Source organism: Sus scrofa, chromosome 8 (assembly GCF_054392235.1).
Source record: "Sus scrofa isolate SSC_HxYL_T2T_F1_AM1 chromosome 8, Sscrofa_HxYL_maternal_Yorkshire_Landrace_v2.0, whole genome shotgun sequence".
NCBI lineage: Eukaryota > Metazoa > Chordata > Mammalia > Artiodactyla > Suidae > Sus > Sus scrofa.
This window is the reverse complement of record NC_139390.1, coordinates 7,285,049-7,311,426: the sequence shown is the minus strand read 5'-3', so window position 1 is coordinate 7,311,426 and position 26,378 is coordinate 7,285,049. Positions and strand designations below refer to the sequence as shown.

The following is a 26,378-nucleotide window of genomic DNA, read 5'->3' as shown; positions in this document are numbered from 1 at the left end:
CCCTCCTTTAAAATTCAGTTTCTCCCATGTCCTGATGTGCAATGGCCCCCTTAACATTCCCCCTCACCTCAGGGGCGTGGCACTTTGATAGAGTTTAAAATATCAAGATATATTTTATCCATGCCATCTAGTTATTAAAATGCAATCTTACTCTCATTCACAATCACCAAATGGTGAGCTCGACTCAAGTGTGCATACACCGATGACTGGATAAATACATGCGGTTTAGCCAGACAATGAAAAATTGTTCAGCCGTGAAAAGGAATGAAGTTCTGATACATGCTATAACATGGATGAAACTTGAAAGCGTTATGCTGACTGAGATAAACCAGACACAAAAGAACAAGCACTGCATGATTCCAGTTATATGAAATCACTGAAATGGGCAGAGTCATAGAGACAGAAAATAAATTAGAGGTTATCAGGGGCTGGAGGGGGAGGGAGGAATGAAGAATTATTCCTTAATAAATACAAAGTTTCTACTGGGTTATGATACAGCTTTGGAAATAGTGTTGACGATGTACTTTTCTTTTGTCTTTTCAGGGCCACAGCCTTGGCATATGGAAATTCTCGAGCCAGGGGTTGAATCAGAGGTGCAGTTGCTGGCCACAGCCACAGCCACAGCAATGCCAGATCCAAGCCGTGTCTGTAACCTATACCATAGCTCACAGCAATGCCGGATACTTAACCAACTGAGCGGGGCCATGGATTGTACCCCATCCTCATGAAAACTAGTCCACATGGATACCGGTCAGGTTCATTACCACTGAGCCACAATGAGAACTCTATGTACATTTTGAATGTAATTAAAAGTATTGAATTGACCAAACTGTTAGAAATAAATGATGAAAAAAATGATCAGCTCCTTGAGTAAGCAAAAGCGGGTAATATATGTCATCAGAGGGTCTGCTTTATATAGGATTGGCTTGTTTACATACAAGTGGGTTTTGGTCAACTCAGAAGACCACTGGGGGCTTGCTAGGTGGTTTCCTGTGGGTTCTGTGACAAATCACCATAAGCTTCATTAATGTTTAGGACAATGCAGATTTCTCAGCTCAAAGTTCTAGAACTCGGAAGTCTGAAATCAGTCTCAGTGAGCTGATATCAAACTGTTGGCAAGGCTCCTTTTGGAGGCTCTAGGGGAGAATTCGTGTCATTGTCTTTTCAAACGTCTAGAGACTGTCCATGGCAAGCAGGCCTCCATCGTCTCATCTTTATCCAGGTCTGATCTCTGCTTCCCTCTTCTAAGGGTCCTTGTGATGGCATTTTGTCCACCTGGATAACCCAGGCTAAACTCCTCATACCACGATTTTCACCTTAATCACATCCATATAGTCCCTTTGCCATGGAGGGTGATATACTCAGAGGAGTAGAGTGTGGACAGCTTTGGGGCCACTATTCAGGTCATCTCAGGCTTATGTGCCCCCAGATGCAGATTCTTGGTCTTTGAAGGTCCTAAGCTTTGGGACACGAAATAAAAGTAAGAGCAGCAAAGTCCCTTCAAGGAAGCCTCTTAGAAGGAGGAAGAAGAAGAGAAGGAAGAAGAAAGAGACTAAAAAAAGGGCTTTTCATTGGCTGTTTCTCCCATTAGTATTTCACCCTGGCCCACAATTCTGCCCCTGACATTATTCACCATCCTACAGGGATTTCTCAATAGTTTCCGGTGGAGGATTTCTATGAGCTCCTCAGTGGAGAGCCAGGATTCTCCTCCCAGCTGGGCCCCTTCCTTCCAGTCCCTGAAGTCCCCCTGATGCTTCTCCCGAGCCCAGTGGCTTAAGTGTTTTCAAACTCCAAGCATTTTTTACAGGAAGCAGAACCAAGCACGCAGTATTTCAAACATTAGTTGTTGTCATTTTGAATGCTATGAATATGCCAGAGCATGGTTCTCTCAGCACAAAAGTGAAGTACCTTTATATAGATGGGTGGCTGGATTCTCCCATTCAAATCTGGGGTTGGGGGGAGGCATCGCCAAATTTTCCTTTCACCTAAGCTGTTGTTTATCTGGACAATGAGGGACTGTGGAAAGCGCTGCACAAAGTTTCAGTCCATCCATTTGCTTGCTTTGTGGGTTTAGACAATATATATTCACCTCTCTGAGCTTCAGATTCCCTTCTTTGAAAAAGGTCATAGAACAGGATAATATTTATGTTCCTGGCATGTTCTAGAATGTTGTAAATTCTCTTAGGTTAAGAAAAAGAAGGAAGTTTTTTCTCTCTCTTCTTTCCTTCCTTCATTTTCCTTTTCGCTTCTTTTTTTTCGTCTTCTCCCTTCCCCCTTATCCTCCTCCTTTTTTTTTTCTCCTCCTCCTCCTTCTTCTCGCCAAGATTTTCAGTAACAGCCGGCTCTGTCTGAAATTAATACCTGAAATTTTTGAGATCATTCTGGGTAGAAGCTGAAAAATGATCTCTTAAAAGCTGTAATGCTGTGATGCTCTGAGAAGAGAAAACTGCCTCTGCCCTGAGAGCCAATATTTACAAATTTTATTTCTTGAAAAGTCACCCCTCCATCCTGACAGTTTAGGGAAAGGAGTCCATCACGGGTTTGGAAAAGCAAATCCATTTTCCATTTCACATGTCGTGTTGGCCAGTCACTGGTGTGTGCGTGGCTAAGTCAGAACTGTCTTGGTTTAGAGGTGGAGCTTGGCAAGGGACTGAAGAGAAGTGGATTTAGAATGTTATGCACACTGTTCCTTGTCATTGTAGAAGTGGAGGTGGTGCTTGAAAGTTTGTTTTCTGAGACTTAAATGCAGAAGAGGAGATATGGAAGAGGTAGGTGGATGGTGTTGGGAGCTCTGTTTCTGTAGCTAGCTGGCATTTGCATGGAGTTCAGGTTATCTGTATTAGCTGTGATCTTCTTAGGGATGTTAGAACTTCTCCAATTGCATAATTTGATAGCTGCCCATTTATGGAACATAAGTTTGCTTTTTGGGTTTTAAATGTGTCATTCAAAGCCTTTTATAAGATTTGTTCAACATTATCTTCTTGTTCTCTTTCTCTTCTCCTCTACTTGGCCACATTTTAAGACATAAGGATGCCAGACACACTTACCTAGGTTCCAAACAGGCTACCATTTTTCATGCCTCTATGCTTTGCACAAAACATATTCCTACCTTTGCTACCCAGCAGTGGCTTCCATGGCTTTCAGAGCTCTGCAGACCTACCATCCCTTGAATTTAACTGCTCCTGGTCCTCATGGTTGGGAGGACTTAGCATCTCCCTGGCATCTTCAAAGCACTTTACCATTCAGCATCATGGTCACTCTTGGGCCCAAGTCCCCAACCAGCTGCAATGTCCATCAGTATGCCTGTGTCATCTTGTCTCCTTTGCATCTCACACAGCACTGACCTCACAGCAGGTGCTCACAAAAGATTTGTTAAAAGAATATTTGAATAGCTGATAGATAGTTGAGAGATATTGGTGTTCTGCCACCTACTTTCATTTAATATATTTCTCTCTCCACCTTGAGAGGAGGACTTGCTTTGGAATCCAAGGGTATCCCAAGGGCAGGCATGAGGGAGAGGCCTGCCCAGGTGCTCATACTGTCAAGCATTTGAAACCGCAATGAAAGCAGTAGGAAGCAGACTTGCTTTTCATCACTGCCGTGTACTGGCAATGCCAAATGATATCCCTGATAAAAGAGTCCTCCTGAAGACACGCATGACTTCCTGCCCTATGCAGAACGCTTGTCCCATGTCCCCTGGGAGGGCTTCCTCCCAGGATTCGTTTGTCCATTCATTCATTTATTCATCTGCCAAATACTTATACCACTATTAACACATGGAAGGCGTCAGTACAAAACAGTGAACGAGAAAGAGGCGCTCCTTATATCTTGGAGATTGGTTTCTGTTTGGAGGAGACGTAAAGTGAAATCAGCGTTTTCTCTCTCTCTCTCTCTCTCTCTCTCACACACACACACACGCACACACACTTCTCAGGAGTGGCCCTCACTTTGAGGACAACAATGACATGACCACGATGGCGGGGTGTCTTTAGAGAGGGTTCTCAGTGACAGGGGACAGGGTGGAGTAAAAAGTGAACTGAGATCTGAGTGATGGGAAGTGGCTGGAGATGGGAAGTGCAGGGAGGTGGGCTCGTAGCAGAGAAAAGGGCAAGTGTGGGGAAAAAAGTGTTACATAGCAACACATGGAAGCACCTAGGAAGGGCCAAGGGGATGATTTCTCTGCTGTCTTCCAATCCCCATACTCAGGCCTATCTCTTCAGCTCAGCTGTACTCTGCACCTACTCCTGAATCTTTATATGGGCACAGAGCAAAGTCTGGCAAAGAAATAGAATGTCAGGGGCATTTCTCTGTGGCTAAGGCTTGTGGGTGGGAGAACTGGGCAAGTGAACCCAGACAAAGAGTGCTGTGTCTCCCCTCCATCTCTTACTCTCCATCACATGATCATCTGATGTGGTTCCAATAGCACCCCTTTCTCTTCCAGTCTACATAGCGTTCCTACAGCTGGGATGTATACACCCTGACTCCCTTTTTTTTTTTCAGTCTTTTTGTCTTTTTAGGGCTGCACCCATGGCATATGGAGTTTCCCAGGCTAGGGGTTCAATCAGAGCTGTCGCTGCTGGCTTACACCACAGCCACAGCAACACGTCTGTGACCTACAGCGCAGCTCATGGCAATGCTGGATCTTTAACCCACTGAGCAAGGCCAGGGATCGAACCTGCATCCTCATGGATACTAGTCAGGTGGGTTCATTAACCACTGAGCTACGATGGGAACTCCTATTCTGGTTCCTTTTGATCAATGAGCTCTCTGACATCACCTCACCTGGCATCTTAATTCAATACATGAAGCCCGAATGCCCAGAGAGGTGGAGTTGCTAACTTGTGGTCCCACAGCTATTCGGTGACAGTACTGGAGCTGATTCATGCACTGCCCTTCCCCAAGCACCAAGAAATGCTGGACAGTGTGAAAGACACTTAGCATAGGCTGTCTTTTCTCAACAGTGCAGATGTTGGAGAAAAGAAAGTGAAGGGAGGGAACTTAGGCAGCTTTGTATAGAGATTTTGAAAGGATGACCTCTCTCCTTTTCACATCTCACATGGTTTCTATTATTTTATTTTATTATCTTATTTTTGGAGGGGCCCCACCTATAGCATGTGGAGGTTTCCAGGACAGGGACTGAACCTGCACCACCGCAGCCACTAGAACCCCAGAAGTGACAGTGCCAGATCTTTAATCCACTGAGCCACCAGGGAACTCCCTCCCATGATTCCTAGATGCACATGCCTTTCAAAATATACAGGCCCACTTTTCAAAGACACTTTTGGGGACCTTTACTGAGATATGTTCGATTTTGCTTGAATATTTTGCAGGCAGCCTACTCCTCTGTATAATGTGTGGCACAGTGGGCTGCCCTTCAGAACTTGAAACCCTGAGCCTCTGGGTCAGTAGCCATGTGTGTTGGTGAACCAGGGCTAGCCAAAACCACAAACGGCACCAGAGAGGGTGGCCTTGGAATCTTAACAGGACATGCCTTGATAACCTCCAGGCAGCTGCAAGCTAGCTATTCCCTTTCTGCAGCTCCTATGTATGCTATTTGTCTTCTTCATTTTGAAAAGTGGGAAACTAAGGGGCTTTGCAGCCCAATTTAAGAAGCTTATGCATAGAGTAAGAGATTTTATTCATTCATTTATTATTTATTATTTTATATTTATTAATTTCTTTGGATTTTATTGGAATCTAGCTGATTTCCAGTGTTGTAATACTTTCAGGTGTACAGCAAAGTGAATCATTATATATATATATTTTTTTTTCCCATATAGGTTATTACAAACTATTGAGTAGATTTCCATGTGCTATAAGGTAGGTCCTTGTTAATTATCTATTTTATACAGTAGTGTATATGTTATTCCCCTCTGCCTTATTCCTCCCCCCATGGGTTCCTCTATGGTAACCATAAGTTTTATTTTGAAATCTTTCAGTTTGTTTCTGTTTTATAAGTAAGTTCTTTTGTGTGATTTTTATTAGATTCCTCTTATAGCATATGATATTTTTCTTTCTCTGACTTACTTCATTTAGTGCTCCATGTCCATTCATGTTGCTGTAAATGGCATTATTCTGATCTTTTTCATGGCCGAGTAATATTCCATTGCATATATGTACCACATATACAAGGCCAGTCTGTAATTCTAGAAGCAGGAGGTAAAATGGTTATTAAACAAAAATATAGATTAATTGCTCCAACACTCCAGTAATATTTTTAAATTAATTATGATAATAGTAAATTACTATTTCATCCATCAAATTATTAAATATTTAAATATATAGGTACATATATAATTTATGTACATATAATGTGTAGCACTAGTAAAAATCTATGGATAAATTAGGACATGCTCATACAATCTCGGGTTCAAATGGTAAAAACATTCTGGAAAGCAATTGATGATGTATATCAAGGTCCTTAATAATAAGTAGAGTCTTTTGCTGATTCATTCTGCTGCAATAAATCTCTTTTAAGAAAATACCAATGCCTGAGGCAAAGACCTGTGAAAAAAAGATTGCATAGATGTGATGCTGTAAAAATGATACTGAAAGCATCTAGGCTGTCTACTAAGACATGTGTATGTTACCAATCAACCTAAAAATGTACTTACTAAAATAATATATAAAATGAGAGCTCTTGCTTGAATATTTTACAAACATCAACCCACGTGGCATAAAGGTCTGGCACAAAGCCTGCTATGGAAAAAATATCCTCTAACTATAAATTTTCTAAGTCTCTGGGTCAGTCGTCATTTGTGTAACTGGTTCAGTATTAGCCAAGATTATAAACGATACCAGAAAGTTTGCAATTGAAATATTAGCTGGATTTGCATTGATGACCACATCTTGCTGGCCAAGACATGGTCATACAGAAATTATTTTCCTGGAGCTAGAGATGGATGATTGATTAAACGTTTTGGTACTTAGGGCTAATCCTGAGAATGGAACCCAAGGAAAGAAAATAAAATGAAGGGCAACAATAGAAAGTCTTGCTTAACCAAGATAAGCTTTGTAATAAAATTTATAATAGTCAAAACTTCTAAAATATCAAGTAGGAACAACCTGCATATCAAATGGCAGGATATGATTAACTCGTGGCCTAGTCATGCAATGGTGTAGTATGGAATTTTCGAGTAGGATTTTTTCAAAGCTACATGAAAATATGGAGAAATGCTAATAATGCTAAATGGAAAAAGCAAGATAAAAATAAATATCAGATTACAACATGTAAAAAATACTCTGTACACTAGAAGGACTACGAATTATTCAGTAAAATGCTAACTGGGTGGTGTGTTTAGGGAGGTTGCAGATTTCTGTCTTTCTGGGTTTTTGTTTGTTTTTTGCTCTTTTTCTCCTTTTTTCCCAACCCCTAATTTTTACTAATCTCCTAACATGAAAACATATAATAACATTTCCTTGGGGCAGGACCCAAGGAAAGAAAGTAGCCTGACTTCTCTCCATCCATCAACCCATATCCTGGTGGATGTTGGCTAAATTTATTGGTTAAATCTAACTAGAAACAAGAATATGTTCCCAGAGATGACCCTCATGAAGAAAAGTACGGGGTAAAGGAGAATAGAGAGTGAATCTAGAGTCAGATGCAAAATAGTCTGAACATAGTCCAAAAAAGGGGCAGCCAACCACATAAAACATGATTTTTTCATCACTGCTATTGGTGAAAGAGTGGCTGAGGGATCATTTCTTTGGAAAATCCAAGCAGAGTATGGTGTTTGGGCCAGTTGGCTTGAAATTTTCCATTTAATTCTGAGATTTGTAGTTCTAAGGTACCTCAACTGAACTAGAAACATATACGAAACCAATGCAGCTGCAATTGTGTCTTCTGATCACCAGCTTCAAGTCAGGAAAATTGAACCCTTTATTCCTTTTTACAGAGCAATAACTTTTTTGAGCATCCACACTGATTATCTTTGGAAGGTTTTAACAAGGCGATAAAACCAATGATATATTTAATTGAAGTGCAGTGTTGACGATCAACAAACAACCCAGGATGAATATGAAATTAGAACTCTACATTTGTCAGCCCAAGACCGGAGTGTATGAGAAGGACATTTTAATAAGAGCTGATGAATATTTAGTGTTCACCATATGCCAGGCATGGAACCAGGTCCTTTATATTAACTCAGTGTTCAGCATGTGCCAGGCATTGAACCAGGTACTTCATATTAATTCATTTAACCGTGGCAAGGCTTGTCTGAACTAGGCATTATCATTGGTCTTTTTTTTTTTTTTTTGTCTCTTTTTAGGGCCACACCCGTGGCATATGGAGGTTCCCAGGCTAGGGGTCCAATCCGATCTGTAACTGCCAGCCTACACCACAGCCACAGCAACGTGTGATTTGAGCCTCATCTGTGACATACACTACAGCCTCAAGGCAACTCCAGATCCTTAACCCACTGAGCAGGGCCAGGGATTGAACCTGTGTCCTCATCGATGCTAGCCAGGTTCCCTAACTGCTGAGCCATGATGGGAACTCTGATATCTTCTTATTTACGCCCAGAAGCAGCCATGGAAATGTTCCCCTCAGATCTCTTGCTGTAGGAAGCTTAATTTGCTGATGGTCCCAGCTGCTGCTTCTTTGCCCTCATCACCGAGGGTGCCAAAACCGCACTTCTCTTGGGCTACTCCCAGCCCAACATCGGGGCACTCAATGCCCTTTCCGGTGAGAGGCAAGACTCCTCCAGTGAGTGACTGTCTCAAGAACACTGATTTATGTGGCCAAACATTTCTGGAAACTGTACTGCAGTCAATGATCCTTCCTATGCAAATCTTCTTCCTCCTTTTTCTTCTTTCACGGATCCAGGTAGAGTGGAGAAAGCTCTTTCTACCTTCTTCTGCTCTCTCCATGCTATGGACTGAGTTGTATCCCCCTCACCTGGTCCCAGTTCCTCTCCCTCTCTCTCTCCTTATCTCTCTCTTCCATGTGAGGTTACAGCCAGAAGGTGGCCATCTGAAAGCTGGGAAGCAGGTTCCCTCTAAAAACCCAATCACCTCCCAGTCTCCTTGGACTATCTCCTCAAAGCTCCCCCAGTCTGGGGTCAGACTTCTTCAGGTCCATTCCACACTCCTAGTATTTTTTAGCTCTCTCTTTCAGGAAGCTCCAAGAGGAGCGATTTTACCTCTGCCCTTGGCTTCTCACATTCTGCATCTCCACATCCTACCTCATCTGTCATACCAAAAGCTTGGAGCCAGGAACTCCAAAAACTCCTCCTGGATACCTAAGAGGAAACAGTGGTGGTCTTCAGGTGGTGGTATTTTTAATTATCTCTAGTTTTCTTCTTTATGCTTTCCTATATTTCACACACTTTCTATAATGGGCACATTTCTCTTTTGTAATAAAATAAAAATCACCTAACATTAAATCAAAAAAGAAAGAAAGAAAGAAAGAAATCCAATCACCCAGTTCTTTGATCTTGGACCTCCCAGCCTCCAGAACCATGAGAAAATAAATTTCCATGCTGAAGCCACCAGGTCTGTGGTATTTTTGTTATGGCAGCCCGCCTGATACTAATCCCCTCTCCCAGTAAATTTATTACACATGTAATCCCATCTTGACATCTGAATCTCGGTGGACCCAGACTGACCCATTTCCCCTCAGGAGTTTCAGATGTCTGCCTAAGTTCACAGACCTAGGATGGGGCTCAAACCCAGGCAGCTGAACTCATGGGTCGACCTGCTTACTCACTAAGCTACACTCCTCTTGAGTTACCAACTGGCATAACTTGCCCAGGCACACCCTTTCTGGAGCATCGTCTATCCTCATTTCACCAAAGCATTTCTGATCGCTTTATCTGTTTCTCCTGACTTGAAGTTTGGCATCTGTTGCTCCTGGGACATATGCAGCAGATGGCCGCTCATCTAGATCGGAGGATTGTGCACTTTAAGAGAAACTCTCTCGTACTTTCTTTCATTCCTCCTGATGGGTCTGCCTTCAGACGACTCTTCACTCTCATTCCCTGAAGGCAACTTACGCAGATGGGAGTGTAACAACTTCATATTCCCCCAGCTGTGAAACTTCAGACACACTGGCGACCCTGAGGCTTTGTTTAATTCTATGAAAAAATGAAAATATCTATCCTAACTCCTGGGTCTCTTGGAAGATTCAGTGAGTTAATATTAAGGCTCTAGGAATTCAACTGATACACACATAATACCTTCCATCCCTGTTTGGACCCACCTTTGGATTTATTTAAATTGACCTCTTTTGACTCTGCTGCCCAAGAGTGCGTAAAAGATTAGCACTTGCAATGCTCTTCTCCTCTCGAGATTTGGGACTTTCCACACAGAAGCTCATCTAGATTTGACATTTCCCCTCATATTCCTGGGAACCAAGAGAAAACACTTCAATTCCCAACTTGCTTTTCTCCTACCTAGGATTCCTTATGAACGTGATAATCAAATTTATACTAGCATCTGAGTCACCATCACAGCTTATGTCAGAAGTTCCTTTTTCCAATGAAAACAAGGGAGGCGGGAAGTCATTTTTTATCACTTGGATTTGATCTTCAACAAAGAGGATTGGGTGTTCCTGTCATGGCTCAGCCGAAAGGAATCTGACTAGCATCCACGAAGACACAGGTTTGATCCCTGGCCTCACTCAGTGGGTTAAGGATCTGGCATTGCTGTGGCTGTGGTGTAGGCCAGTGGCTACAGCTCCAATTTGACCCATAGCCTGGGAACCTCCTTATGCCAAGTATGCAGTCCTAAAAAGACCAAAAAAAAAAAAAAAAACCAAAACAACACAAACAAAAAAGACAAGTGGCATATGCACACTGAGGTATACAGAGTGATTGGCCAAATGGGACCTGCTCTATAGTACAGGAAACTCTACCTAATATTCTGTGATAATCTAGATGGGAAAACAATTCAAAAATGAATGGAGGTATGTGTGTATGTGCGACTGAATCATTTGTGGTAGAGCAGAAATCATCACAACACTGTAAGTAATCTGAAGTTCCATAAAAAAATTAAAAATGATACTTTTGACTATTTCTAATCATTCTTTATTGGAATCCATCTTCAAAAGTTAAAAAAAAATTTTTAAGCCATTTTGAACCTTAAAAATGAGAAGGAGTCCACTATTCTGAGACTGGAATGACCTTTGGCGCAACATAGGTAAGATTTTGGCTCTGCTTCTGCTGAGTCGTCTTACCTTAGACAATTTCCTTAACGTCTCTGTGTTTGCTTCCCGCAACTGGAGAATGAGCATAAGTTCCCTTTCTTGGGGTTTCTTCTTGTGAGGAGTCAACAAAATTATGAACGAATTGCCTCCCGGCTTGCAGGTAAAAGCAGCTAAATAAGTGGGCATGAGTAGTGCATGCGCGTGAGCCTGATATTTTCATTAATTTGGTACCCACACCATCTCTTCTCTTTCTAAACTGTTAAGTGTTCGAAGCTCTTCAGGGATTCTCATAACTTCTAATAAAGAATTTCCACTGTTTTTATTTCCAAGAAAGTCTAGGATGGCCTGTTAGAACTTGGAAGTTCCACTTATGATGAGTATAATTAATAGACATTATCACAGTTTTTTGTTCCTTTGTTTATTTTAAATCAAAAGAATTACTAATTATCTGCATCAAATATAGGTTTTATTGAGAAATCAAATTTTAGCTTCCATACAATACTCCTTTGGCTGTGTTTATTTCCTTGCTTATCTGGTCCTTAAAGGGCCCCTTTGAAATATACTAGAACACCTGGAAATTCCCATTGGGTCCCTTAGGATATTACCTGCATTGCTAAATGTACCCAGCAGGCACTGTTTCCTGTTCCTATAAGTTCTGGAAGAATTATACTATTCTCTGAAGAACAATGCACCTCACTGAAGTATCTTCTTAAAAGGGATTTTGTTGAACATGTCATCATTCCTCAAAATCTTAAAAATGTTTTGTTCTCTAGCTCAGTTCTTAATGTCTTTCTGAATGACAAGCTCTGATGCTGACAAGCATATGTATTCCTGTGATGTACACTCATTCCTTCATAATCCTAAACTTATAGGGATTTTTGGCCCCTGAGTGAGTGCCTGCTTCAAAGAGAGATGGGCTCATGGCTGGGGTGTAAGCACTGCTGTGATAATCAGCACCTTTTATGAACCTTCCCTTTGTGTTAATGGCCTTTCTACATACTGGAATATCCCATTTTAGACATTCTTCCCACATGTGTCTTCCAATAGAGAATAAATTGGAAGGTAAATAAAATATTTATTTGAGGGTCTCGAGAAGAATCTGGAAGCCCTATCTTTGACTTTGTGACACTCCAACTCCTAGAGGGGCCCCAGGATGTCTTTTAAGAACAAGACTTGTCCCTGTGCCTGAGCTATGTCTGCTCAGGTCAGGAAACATGTCTGCAGCCTGAGCCTCTGACTCCTGTGGGAATCCAGCCGAGTGGAAGTGACCCTGGAATCCTGGTTCCATCACTTGTTAGCTCTTTGAACTTGAGCCGATTATTAACTTCTCTTTGCCTCAGTTTCCTCTTCTATAAAAGGAGACTATGACACACATTTCAGCGGCTTCCTTTGAGGGCTAAGCAGGGTATTACATGCGAAGTGCCTTGCACATAATGAACCCTAAATAACTGTAACCTGTCATCATTATCGTTTTATCCTTTCCCTCAGGTGGTCCATGTTACTGAGTCAAAACCCATCTACTCTGCCCCAAGCCTGCCCCCATTCTTGTTCAAAGAATGACCAACACGCTGGCTCAGACATCACAGGGCCAGGCCCAGCCTCACCACCACATTTATTTCATCTGCAACTTGCTTTTCTCATCTGTAAAAGGGATATCATATCATCAATAACGGTGGTGAAAAGATTGCATGAGCAAATTCATGTTGTGTCTAACAAAATCCCCCAACAGCATTGCTACTCAATAATTTACATCCAAATGTATGCAAAACTGGAGTTCCCGTCATCGTGGTGCAGCAGAAACAAATCTGACTAGGAACCATGAGGTTGCAGTTTTGATCCCTGGCCTTGCTCAGTGGGATAAGGATTCAGCGTTGCCATGAGCTAAGATGTAGGTCTCAGATGAGGCTCAGATCTGGCGTTGTTGTGGCATAGGCTGGCAGCTGTAGCTCTGATTTGACCCCTAGCCTGGGAACTTCCATATGCTGCAGGTGCGGCCCTAAAAAGACCCCCCCCAAAAAAAAGTATGCAAAACTGAGTTATATAAAGTATTGAATCAACAGTATTTGGGTCTACCCTTTTAAGAATCTTCCCTTTGTCCGCACCTGCTGATGTTCATTCTTTTGTGCCTATGACAGTCATCTTACTAATTCATTCTCTGGCACTGCACTTTGTTTTGTTTTTGCTTTTTATTTTATTTTACTTTTATTTTATTTTATATTACTTTATATTTTATTTACATTTTATCTTATTTTATTTTATTAAAAAATGGTTCATTATTCTGAAAAGCAGAGCCCTTACTTTTTGGAAAGTATAGGAACAGAACAGGCATCACTACTCTGGTCTTACTGCTTGCCATAGAATATCGAAATTCAGAGAGCGTTAAATACATCACTGTGCTGAAAAGTAAAACTCTGCCAAATGAATATTCATAAAGAGTCATTTACAAAGTGAATTTTTGTGTAAGTGAATATGCGTGCAATAAAACCTCATTGAACAGGTACAGAATTTAACCAAGTTATAAAATTCATTAACCAGTGAGTACACTCATCCATTAACAAATTAATCAGCCTCTCTTCCTTTAAAAATGATTTCATAATTGAAGGGCTTATTATGCTGCTCTTTGCTCATTGAAGACTATTAACACAGGGCGGAGAACCTGGAGGGAAGGCAAATAGAGCTAGAGTGTTTGCCTTTTCTGTGTAATTGCCCTAAAGATATAGAGTTTTCAGCTAAGACCCTGGGGTAAATTGTACCATGGGACAAGGACATAGCATTTTTTTTTTTTTTTTTTTGGTTTTGCTGTTTTGTTTTTATGTTTTTGACATTTTCTAAAAGTCAATGAGAGTGTCGCTTTTACTTTTCAGAAGCGACTTTGAGGGGGAAGGCATCATTAACCCATTTTGGTGGGAGTTGGCTTGGCCAGAGTCACAGGCCACAAAGCAGGGATGTGACCAAAGGCTGTGATTCTGAAGCCCAGGCTTCCTTCTCGGACACCCTGCCAAGCAGCAATATAAACATTGGTAATGGCCTTAACTGACAGCAGGACATGAGCCAAGCTCCAAAACAACCCTCCTGCAGGACTTTGCCTCTGTTCACAGACTGGCTGCCCAAACCTGCCTCCTGTGATATTGTTCTTGGCACTTTTCCTGCCCTTCTTTCATGATGTACCCATAGCCCTCAGCAGGTTTATCACGCTGGAATCACTCTAAATGAAAGCTAAGGGAAACCCAGAGGCCGTTCTCCTTCCATCTAGCTGGAATCAAACAGGTTCATTGTCTTGAAGAGAAACTATACAAACGTTTAAGGAAATTAAGGTGATCATGGGTCACAGAAATTCAGAGCTCAATGTCACATGTTCACAGCCTTCGCTTCCTCACAGATGAGGAAACAGAAGAGAAGTCCTCTCTCTTAAGTTTTGTTTTTCTTTTTTTTTTGCAATTTAAGTAGCTCGGAACAAAGAATGCTTCGACACTGTTTAGAGCCTAACTAACCACTGTTATGGGTTGAAGTGTGATCCCCAATATACATACACGTGTTAAAGTCCCACTGCCTAACACCTCTGAAGGTGACCTTGTTTGGAAAGAGTCTCGGCAGAGGTCATGAGGTTAAAGCGAGGCCAACCTCGTGGGTCCTAATACGATATGGCTGGTGTCCCAGGGAAAAGGAAGATTCTCGATGCAGAGACAAACACCCATGGCAGGAGACAGTGTAAAGGGACAAAGGCAGAAGCAACTATGTTTATTAGAAGATGACAGTATCTTCTCGGGCAGCCATCACAAAAGTGCCGCAGCCTGGGCCACCTGAAATGCAGACGTGTGTTTTCCCACCGTTTTGTGTTAGAAGTCTGAGATCAAAATGTCAGCAGGTGCGTTTCTCCTGAGGCCTCTGCCCTTGGCCTATCCAAGGCTGTCGTCTTCCTGTGTCTTCACATCATCTCCCCTTCCGTGACTGTGTCCTTACTTCCCGCCTTCCGTCTTATTATTGGATCAGAACCCACCCATAGGAACTCACTTTAACTTAATCACCTCTTTAAAGACCTTATCTCCAAGTGTGGTCATATTCTGGGGTCTGGGGTTAGGGCTTCAACATATGCATTTTGGGGAGACACAGTTGATCCCCAAACAAGGCCCATCTGTTGCGGGAAGGGGAACCCCTTTCAGGGCCTGAATTCTTGTTTAACACCTGGAAATGAATTGTCTGAGGAGACAGGGGTGCTGACAAAGCAAGAGACTTTATTGGGAAGGGGTGCGTGGGAAGAGAGCAGGAGGGTCATAGAACCCAGGAGAACGTCTTCGCCACGTGGCGCATAGTCTCTAGTTTTACGGGCATGAGGTTAGTTTCCAGGTTGTCTCTGGCCAGTCATCTTGCTTGAGCCGTGCTTGGTCTGGCCCAGGGTCTTTCTTGGTGGCTGCTCTCCTCCCCACCCAAAAAGGATTCCAGCACCAGGGATCCTGGGAGGTTGGTTGTCTCCTATCAGCCCCTCCCAAATTCTCCCAGTTAGTTTTTAGGGCAGCACGATGTTCCTTGTTCCTTATCCAGGCCTCCTGCTGTGAGACAACTCACGCAAGTGACTATCATCCTTCCTGGCCAAAGTGGGCAGTTTCAGTCAATAGTCCCCTAACACACCCACAAGCCAAAGAGAGAGGCTGGTGTCAGGTACTTGCCTTAGAGCCCACAGAAGGGATCAGCTTTGCTGATGCCTTGACCTTGGACTTCTAGCCTCCAGAACTATGCCACAATGAAAGGAGTTTCTGTCACCTTGACAGCAGCCACAGAAAACTAACACCTTTACTTGAAGTGCCTGGTTGGAATTTTCATCCACTAGGTGCAAAGGTATTGAGATTTCACTGAGTTCTAGAGAAATCAAGTTGCCGGTTTTGCACCCAAGTTTATGTCCTGTTAAAAAAAAAAAAAAGTCTCTGTCTCATGTTATTTCACTCCAGTCCTTTCTATAGGTCACTGTTGGGTTAATTTATGTGAGAGAAAATAATATATATCATGTCAGTGCGATAAGTATCCCAGACAAAAGTCATGGGGATTAAAATTTCTTTTGTCTTTTTTTTTTTTTTTGAGGCTGCACCCACAGCATATGAAGTTTCCCAGGCTAGGGTCTGAATCCGAGGGAGCTGCAGCTGCCAGCCTACACTACTACCACAGCAACATGGGACCTGAACCACATGTGTGACCTACACCACAGCTCACAGCAATGCCAGATCCTTAACCCATTGAGTGAGGCCAGGGATTGAACCTACAACCTCATGCATACTAGCTGGGTTTATTACCGCTGAGTCACAATGGGAATTCCGTGGGGATTAAACTTTTACAAGAACAAATGCTAAAAATAAATGTTCTCATAAAGCAGCAACACAGAGAACATTTCCTCCATCCTCTAAAAGTGTTTATCATGAGACGCGGCAACAGTTTTTTCTTGGTCCTTGCACCAGGGTTAGACGAAGAATTTTCCAGACTCATAGCGGGGTGAAAAGAAAGATAAGGTTATTGAGATAAGAGACACTGCCAGTGCAGCAGGATGACTTCCTGGTGATTAGGAAGCGCCAACCCCAGCACATGATCATGTCTGTTTTCATAGCCCAAAGAGAGAGGAGAGGTCTCCGGATACACCTGCTGACCTGTTGATTGGTTGGGGAAAGAAAGGTCTTAAGACACCCTTGCTGGTTGGTTGGGGGCATAGAAGGCCCCCATGGAGTGGAGTGAGGAATAGGCCACATACCTTTCCCAGTAGGGGTAGGACGTCGTGTGTCTGTTGCTCAAGGTGGGGGAGGGGGCATCCCAATGAGATGATGACTCATTGGAATGATGATAAGGGTCTGGCAACTCCTGTCCTGGCAGAGGCTTTGAGTTCTATCTCCTTGAAGAGGCCTTGAAGTCCCACCCCTTTCTTCACTCATCTTCCTGTATGTCCTCCTGTGGGCCCTGCACACCTCAGCCTGAGTGACAGGTACGTGATTATATGCTCCAACTCATTAGTGCCTCCCCGCCAAGCCTACATCAAATTCTGCCCCCCTTAATATGTGTCATAGGTTGAATTGTGTCCCTCAAATTACTGTTTTTAAGTCCTAACCCCCGTTGCCTCGAGATGTGACCTCACTGGGAAATAGGGGTCATTATAGAAGAAATCAAGATAAAGTGAGTTCCCTGGGGGAGCCTGACCCAATATGACTGGAATCCTTATAGGGAGGGGAAGTTTGGGGTCAGGCAGGCATAGAGAAAAGGCTGCATGAGGAGATGTCGGTAGTTGAGGCCCATCTGCAAGCCAAGGCGAAAGGTCTGGAACAGACCCTTCCTGCTCAGCCCTCAGAAGTAACCAGCCCAGCTGACACCTTGCTTTTGGACTTCTGGCCTCAAAAATGTTCTCTTTTGGCACTCAGTTTGTGGTGCTTTTTTTACAGAAGCCTTAGCAAACTCATACAGCAGAGCTTATGTATCTTGTCCCAGCCCATCCTTCTCTGCACTGATCCAGCCTCCTCCTCCTCTAAGCCAAATCACCAGGTTTATCCCACCATGGGCCTTGTCCTCTGCCTCTCACTGCCAGCCACTCCCAGCACAACATTTGCCCCCAGGGAGGCTTTTAGTAAATACTTAGGAAATGGATTTCACTTGCAAAGAGTGCAGATGGGAGCAGGGAATCAAGAAAGTCATGGAAAGGTCAACTAGCCCTGCCTAAAGCACACTTCAGAAGGGTGTGTTTGCTCAGGAGCAGCATAGGATAAGCTCATCTGCATCCTATGAGCAGTATCAGAAGCAGCTCCAGGGAAAGTCATCAACATGGGCATTGCTATTTTATTTTGCATTTGCTACTGGTTCTTGATAATTCCTCAAATGGAGAACATTTGTGAAATACGATTGCAGGGATTATATGTTACTTGCAAATACCAAGCTGGCCTGGAAACATCTTCTCTGGTTTCTTGGAGACCTTGGAACATGAGACCTTCCTGGGAGCACTGCTTGCACCACCGTAACTAATGATCTTGGCCCTGTTCTCCAGACAAGATCGGGCACGTTCAGGGTGGTTTGGCTGTAGACTTGGCCCGGTTCTCCAGGAGTCTGTGTCTGAGTAAACTTGTATGAGCGAGCACGGTAGGGTGAGTCCATACAAGGCTCACCTTCTTGAATCTCAGGGAACTATTTTGCTAGAATGGCCGATTTTTTATTTTTATTTTATTTTTTTTTGGGGGGGGGGAGGGAATTGGTAATACTTAGCTCATTTAAACTTTTACATTTAGAATGATACCCTTCTTGGAGTTCCCATCATGGCACAGTGGAAACGAATCTGACCAGGAACCTTGCGGTTCAATCCCTGGCCTTTCTCAGTGGGTTAAGGATCCGGGGTTGCCGTGAGCTGTGGTGTAGGTCACAGATGTGGCTCCGATCTGGCCTTGCTGTGGCCCTGGTGTAGGCCGGCAACTGTAGCTCTGTTAGACCCCTAGTCCGGCAACCTCCATATGCTGTGGGTACAGCCCTGAAAAGACAAAAAGACAAAAAAAAAAAAAAGAAAAAAGAATGATATTCTTCTTGACGGATTCTTTCATAGCGATGGAGCACTTTTTCCTGCGTTCTAAGACAGAAAACCTCTTTTCTGGAAAATTATTTTCATGTTCAAGATAACTTGTGAGATCATCCTATGTATCACTAAGTGCCATTGAAATGTGGTGGTTCCCCAAAGACATACATGATGTATTTTGGTGATTAAGAGCTTACCTTTGACTGCTCTGGGGTGCTATTCTCCTAAAAATCATGTTTACTTATTTTTAATTGAATTACAGTTGATTTACAAAGTCACGTGTTTGGCTTCAGGTGTTCAACACAGTGATTCATATATTTACATATAAAACATTTTTTAGATTATTTTCCTTTATAGGTTATTATAAAATATTGTGTATAGTTTCCCTGTGCTATACAGTAGGTTCTTGTTGTTTTATCTATTTTATTCATAGTACTGTGTATATGCTGTTTTGTTTTTGTTTTTGTTTTTGTTTTGTCTTTTTAGGGCCATACCCATGGCATATGGAGATTCTCAGGCTAGGGGTCAAATTGGAGGTGTAACCACTGGCCTAAGCCACAGCCATAACAGTGTCAGATCTCAGCTATGTCTGCGACCTACACCACAGCTCATAGCAACGCCAGATCCTTAACCCACTGAGTGAGCACAGGGATGGACCTGTGTCCTCATGGATGCTGGTCAGATATGTTTCCACTGAGCCATGATGGGACCTCCTGTACTGTGTATATTTTAATCCCAGTCTCCTAACTTATCCCTCACCCTGCTTTCCTCTTTCATAACCATAAGTTTATTTTCTATGTTTGGTGAATAAGTTCATTTGTATTTTTTTTCTTTTGGCATTTCTATTGCTTATTAGAGGAAGCTTATGTTAGTGAAGAGGCCATATATATTGGAATAAACATTTTAAATCAGAGGAGTCTTGTTAGTTACAAATGGTCTATAGTCATCATAAATTACAATCACACTATCTGGTACATGTTAGCTCACCGTTTTCCTAACTGATTGGAAAATACGTTGTCAAACTAGTTAGAACTTTGAATAAAATAAAACTCAAGTGGTACATGATGGCCTGAGTAGTAGTCTTTTAAAATTTTACATGGGCTTTATTTTCTGAAATTTCCTGGCAGTTTCAAGCTTGTGTGTGTGTATGGGTGTGTCTGTCTGCTGTTTGTGTGTGTTTGTGTGTGCATCTGTGTGTGTGTCTCTGTGTGTGTGCATGTGTCCTTCTTGATTTTCAGTCTACTTGCTGGTGGATGATGAGTGTTATGCTTCAAGAGAGACCTGGGATTGAATCCTGCTCTATCAGTTCGCTGGGGCGTCCATAACAAAAATCCTACAACCTAAGTGACTTAACAGAAATGTATTGTCTCACAGTTCTGGAGGCCAGAGGGCCGAGATCAAGGCATCAGCAGGGTTGCTTCCATCTGAGGACTATAAGAAAGAGTCTGTTCCAAGGCCACTCCTGCTTCTGGGGCTTTTCCATCTCATGGCTTATGGACGCATCACCCTGACCTCTGTCTTTATGTTTGTTGATGTGGCATTTTTTCTGCATGCATACCTGTCTCCAAATCTCTTCTTCTTATAAAGATACCTGTTCCATTGGATCAGAGCCACTCTAATGACCTCATTTTAACCTAACTACCTCTCTGAAGACCCTATTTCCAAGTATAGTCACATTCTAACATGTTGAAAGTCAGGGCTTCAACATAGAAATTATGGGGAAGAGAGACGCAGTTCAGCTTATAACATCTGGCATTTCCAGTGACTAGATCTGGTTCTAGGAAAGCTGTTTGACCTTTCTTCAGTCTCAGTTGCCCCAACTGTGAGAGGAAGCAAAAACTGCACACCTCCCAGGAAGTACGTGAGAATTTCTGATGATAAATGGAAGGGTGGTTTTGACTGGCCGAGTGCTATCCATGGGTATCAGACCAGGGAGGTGTCAGCAGGCTGTGGTGGGACATGCCTGTGAGAGCCTGGGGGAATTGTCAGGGCACCTGCATTCTAAATCCTAGTAAGGGAAGTGAACAACTTCTGATAAGCCCTTACTCTATGCCAGGTTGACTCTAGTTTGCCTACGGGGAATTCAGGTTTGCCTGGCTCTGTCCAAGAAGGGCTGAGAGGGCTGAGCTGCAAGCACTGATTCACTTACATTGGACTGTTCCTTCTCTTGGCTTAAATCTGAGGAGAAGAGTATGCACTGGGGGGGTCTTAGCCACAGTCATGGTCACAGCCTTAGAAATGGAAGAATCTGGAGCAGAAGCTAAGGGGACTCTTAAGAGTCTGGAAGTGTGCTGGGCTCCAGATGTCTGCATCCAACCCACCTGGGCACCTGAGGGTTTTGTATGTTTGAGATGCCCTGGTTGATGTCTCCGGAGGTGGGCAGGCTTTACCTGCAGGGTCAGCAGGGCGAGGTCCCGTAGAACACACCCAAGAAGGAGTGGGCATGGGTGACTTCCATCCTGGATGTCAGCAGCTCAACAAATTATCATACATGACACTGCAGTGGAGGGGGCACTTCGAAGGGAACTGAGAGCATATGATTACGGGTCAATGTGCTTTTGGGCTTCCATCTGTACCCTTAGCTGGGAAGACTGGGGCAGTTTCATATTTGTTATCTAATCAACCTTATAAGAACCCTGGGGTAGTCATTATGTGCTCATTTTAAGAATGAAGATACCCACCCTCTTTGGATAAGCTATTTGTCTATCTAAGTATCTCCCAAATAATTCCTGTATCATCTATACATTCTGGATCACATGTACTCACTACTTATACTTTTGCGCTTGATATGTTCTTTAAATTGATTTCATGTTACTTAGAGTTGTCTTGAGAAGCAAGAATCAAGGGTTTACTAGTATATATGTGTAATAGATACAATATTGTATCTATTTTATTTTATTTTATTATTTTATTTTTATCTTTTTAGGGCTGCAGTCAGAGCATATGGAAGTTCCCAGGCTAGAGGTCAAATCAGAGCTGCAGCTGCCGGCCGACGCCACAGCCATAGCAATGCAGGCTCCAAGCCATGTCTGTGACCTACACCGCAGCTCACAGCAATGCTGGATCCTTTACCCACTGAGTAGGGCCAGGGATTATTTTACCCACATCCTCATGGATACTAGTTGGGTTCATTTCAGCTGAGCCACAATGGGAACTCCTCTACTTTATATACATAGTCGTGTATATATACTATTATATAGTACATATGACTGCATAGTATATATATGAGTGTGTATTCAAAAATGCACATCAAAATAAGTATGTAATTATTAAAAATAAAATCATTGCCCCAGATTCCACTCATAGGTATAGTCCCTCCAAAAGAATGAAAATATACATCCCTGCAGATACTTGTATATGAATGTTCAGGGCATCGTTATTCGTAATAGCCCACAAATGGAAACAACTCAAATGCCCATCCGTGATAAATGGATAAATAACACATGGCATATTTACAAAAGGAAATGTTATTAGGCCATGAAAAGAAGAACTGATATGTTTTATAACTTGGGTGGACCTTAAAACACTATGCTAAGTAAAAGAAGCTGGCCAGGATAAGTCACATATTGTGTGATGCCTTTTCTATGAATCATCCAGAAGAAGCAAATCCATGGAGACGGAAGATGGATAGGTATTTACCAGGGGATGGAAGGAAAGAGGAATGATTATTTGCCGGGTACAGCATGTTTTTATGTGATGATGTAAATTTTGCAACTAGAGAGAGAGGGTGAAACACGATTAATATACTAAAAACTACTGATTTGTTTAATAGGGTTAACTGTGAATTTCAGCTTCTACTAAAAAAAAAAAAAAGTCATATCTGTGTTACAAAATTGCCAGTTGTATCCACATAGGCATTAAGCAAATATTTTGGGAAACACAAGCTTCATGTCCTTTTCTTTGCTCTCAATGCAGGGCAACCAGGATTCAAACTTTTGTTTTTGTCTCCAAAGCTTTGCCACAATTTGCCTGATGTCATCACCAGCTGATTGGATGGAATCCCAGCTTTTACCTCAGAGGAATGTTTGCAGACATCAGCTTCCGCAAGTGTAGAAGAAGAGAGATGGACGATCGAGAGGGAAAAGAAAGAAGGAGAATTGGTTCCAGTGGAGGGAAGCTGGCCTCCTGCTAGAGCCACAGGTCATGTGCACCATCAGCACATTCAGCATAGCACACAGGGCTTCCGGCAGCAGTTGTCGCCTGTGCAGACAGCCCTTCACAGTCTCAAGTGCTGATGGATAATTGTCAGGCAGATTATAGATAAGGAAGAAAGTATGAGGCCAGTGGCTTTCTGTGGACCAGTCGTAGCTGGCTGGTCAGGCAACCAGATTGCTGGAATCACAGTGCACACACCGATAAGCCCCTTAATTCCAAAGGATGCTGGCTGCTGGGCGCTGGCCACATCATGTACAGAGGGAAGTTGCTCCCAAAGCCCCTCATCCAGGAAGGACAGGAGGGTAGGAAGGGAGCTCCTGGGTGTGGGGACCCGGCTGTATCAGCCATCACCTCCCACAGTGTAGACTTCAACGTCTTCTCCTTTGCTGTGATTTTACACAGACTTGTTTATCTTCATTTTAATAAAAGATTCTGTTATCTCATGCCCCCACCTCTTAACATTTCTTTGCTTTGCAGTGAAACTTTTCCAAAGGATTTCCTGGGACCACCTGCCTCTGTTTCTTCAATTCACAGTATACCTGGGTTCTATCCCCAGCCCACGCCCCTTCATGGTTGCTGCTTTTTGACACCTATATCTTACCGGAGGTGCCCACAGTCTTTGACCTTACCCACCATATTTCCAGTTTAGAATGCTCACTTTCTTAACAGGCCCCTCTGGGGCCTGCCCCCTCCATCAGACCCTGCAGCCCCCTCCATCGGACCCTGCAGCTGCATGAAGCAAGGAAGAACAGGCTTCATTCAATACTCATGGCACCTGGCAGTGTCTGAATCATAGTGAAACCCCCTGGAGGAAGGAACGAGTGAACACCTAGATTCTTCCAGGTGGAAGACCTGGATTCCATTCTCTGAGAGGCGATAACGTTTTGAACAGAAGCAGGGGACTGTGTCATGCCTTAAATTCCCCTAGACAGCATCCAAGCTCTTACAATTTTAGTCGGAAATCTTCAAAATGCTTTGTGAAAAGCGGATCCTGGTTCTGTGACTCTCCTGAGTAACAGGAAGTAGATTTCGTCAATTCTGGAAGCGCCACGGCTAAGAGCCACGCTTGGGAATCAGAGGAAAAGGTTTTAACCTCAGCTCCTCCAAGTAGTTGATGGTGACCTAGACAAAGGAGAGGAGCCCGGCTCTCACATCTGTTATTGGTGAAAGTAACATCCACCTGCAAATACTGACGTAATACCCACCTGCTATTATTAAGCTCAATGACATGAGATTGTGTACACCCAATTTTTCTCTCCTGTGACATGTGAGTCCCTAAAAGATTATGACGCTATGAACAATCATGTAATAAGAACCACAGAGCTCAAGGGAAAAACAGAGGTATTGGCACAACCCTCAAACCCTTCGTCACTGACGCATTTAGAGAAAAACAGATAGGAACTTAATAAAAATGGTGGCACAGTTTTACACATCGAATGTGACTCAGAAATAAAGGACTTCAATACGTCTGGCTTTTGACCTTGAAAAAAACCTGAATTTTGTATATCCTGAGGGATGGAGAACTGGGGAACAAGAGGCGGGGTCAGGATGCAAAGTCCTAACGCAGCATGTGGATGGGAGCGTATGGCTCATGACACAGGTCATGGGCTGGGCAGCTGGTAGATGCCTAAGGTGTGTTTCATTGCATTTTGCATATTTCTGCATATCTCTGTTCATGTGGATGCAGTTTCCTTTGTTTATATGGCCTTTCCTGTGGACACAATTCCGCTAAGCAAACCCAGAATCTCTGTTATGCTCGAGCTGTTCCATGATCTATCGACTGTGCTGGAAGAGATTCGTGTGGTAAAAATAAGTCTTGCATCAGAACTGGCAGTGAGGAAAGCACTCGACGCCCCAGGCCTGCAGTAAACAACCAATAAGTGGCTGCCATTTCCCTTTCTTTTACTTTCCCGTAAAGTCCGATCTCCTCAAGGACAGGCACTGGGTGTTGTCTGCCTTTGTGCCCCCAGTGACTGGTACCCATTAGCCACTCAGTCAGTACCTCTGCGGCAGGGGCTGCTGTGCTTGACAGGGGCTCAACCAAAACAGAAAATGCAGCAACTCCGCCGACTAATGACCTATAAAATGAGCGGGCCCGCATCCGGCTGACTTAAGGCTGAACCCCAAGTACTGACCTCGCCGGGAGCTGGCCCTGCAGGTGGAGAGACGAGGAATTCTCACAGTAGGACGTGGAGGGCGCTAGGCATGAGAAGTGTCCATGAAGTGGCTCCCCAGGGGACAACGAGACATTTCAGAGACCTGACAGTGTCACAAATCTGGTAAAGGCCAGATCCAGGACTTGATCTTGGGCAGAACTGGCTCCAAGCCTTTCCTTTCCTGTCACCGTGTACCAACGCCTATGACAAAATCAGTCCAATTGACAAGGTACGGCCCTAGTGTGGTAACTTTTCTCCCTGACATTTTTACCTGTCACCTTATTTAATCCTCAAAACCATCATGTTCCACAAGTTTACTTTTTTTTTCCTATTTAACAGGTGGAAGAAAAAGGAGCTCAGAGAAGGAAGGTGACTTGCACAAGGACACACAGGAGGAGGCGCAGGATCACTAGCTCTGTGCGCCTCCTTTAGAGCAGGGCCAGGGGAGTACCTGCTGCCTGACCTGCAGGGTGGCAGACAGTGTATGAGGGAGTGGACACTTGACATTCGCGCTGCTGGCTGTTGGCAGAGGGGCCCTCACAGTTATCAGGGAATAACATCGCTCTGCTCTTCCACTAATAGAAGCATAAATATGGCCCTTCTCTGCCGTGAGCAATTTCCTTGGCTCTGCTTACATAATGGGAAATATCCTCAGTGAGAAAATGAACTATTGGTGTCACAGGGCTATAAGAGCAACAAAGAGCATCGCACCCTTCATGGCCACCCCCTCCTCCAGCATCTCCATCTTTCTTCAGGCTGGCGTGGAGCCCTGCACAGCGGCCAAGGATCTCAGCTCTGAAAGGAGAGATCTTTGAAATGTCTGAGACTCAGCTTTGTAAGATGAGTCACGCATTCACTGATTCGACACATTACTCTTTGAAACAGCATGAGGTTTTACTGAGAGCTCTGGACTCCCATTTTGGAGCTCAAGTCTGGGCTCTGCCTCCGAGTCGCTGTGAACCTGGGGAGGTTCCTTCATCCCTCTGAGCTCCTGGTTCCTCTGGACCTGTTTCTTCATCCCTAAAATGAAGATCGTCATGTCAGCATCCTCCTGAAAATACCTCCTTCACAGGCTTCTACTGAGGATGCAGTGTGGCGGCACCTGAGTCTAGTGCAAACAGCTTTCGGACACTCAACAACGTGATTGTGTATTCATTCCTGGGGGGACGGGTCCCAGAGCTAGTGCTCAAGGATGAAGAAGCAGCAGTAGGGACAGCCCCGTCCTTGTGGGGTCCATTCTTGGGCACAAGAAGCCATGTGCCTGACTCCCCAGCCTGTATCTCAGAGCAGAGTCACCTTTTCGAGTGTGAAGGGTGTTTTCAAAAGTCTGTTATTTAGTATCCAAGTATTGAAAAGAATACAAGACTGTTGGGTATTAATAAAAATGTAAAATGTGTCTGAA

At 43.5% G+C, this 26,378-nt stretch overlaps 1 long non-coding RNA gene across 3 annotated transcripts; it reads left to right on the top strand.

Moving 5' to 3' along the window:
- Nucleotides 1-1,087: 1,087 nt before the first annotated feature.
- On the top strand, nt 1,088-26,378 carry LOC102164544 (uncharacterized). 3 transcript variants are annotated; one of them, XR_014813613.1, is made up of 5 exons: nt 1,088-1,222; nt 5,781-5,820; nt 22,581-22,805; nt 23,298-25,205; nt 25,316-26,378. It is a non-coding gene; the product is annotated as an uncharacterized LOC102164544 (long non-coding RNA). The 3 variants fall into 3 exon arrangements; XR_014813615.1 differs by lacking the exon at nt 1,088-1,222 and adding an exon at nt 2,693-2,768 and having other exon boundaries at nt 22,619-22,805; XR_014813614.1 differs by lacking the exon at nt 1,088-1,222 and adding an exon at nt 5,408-5,625.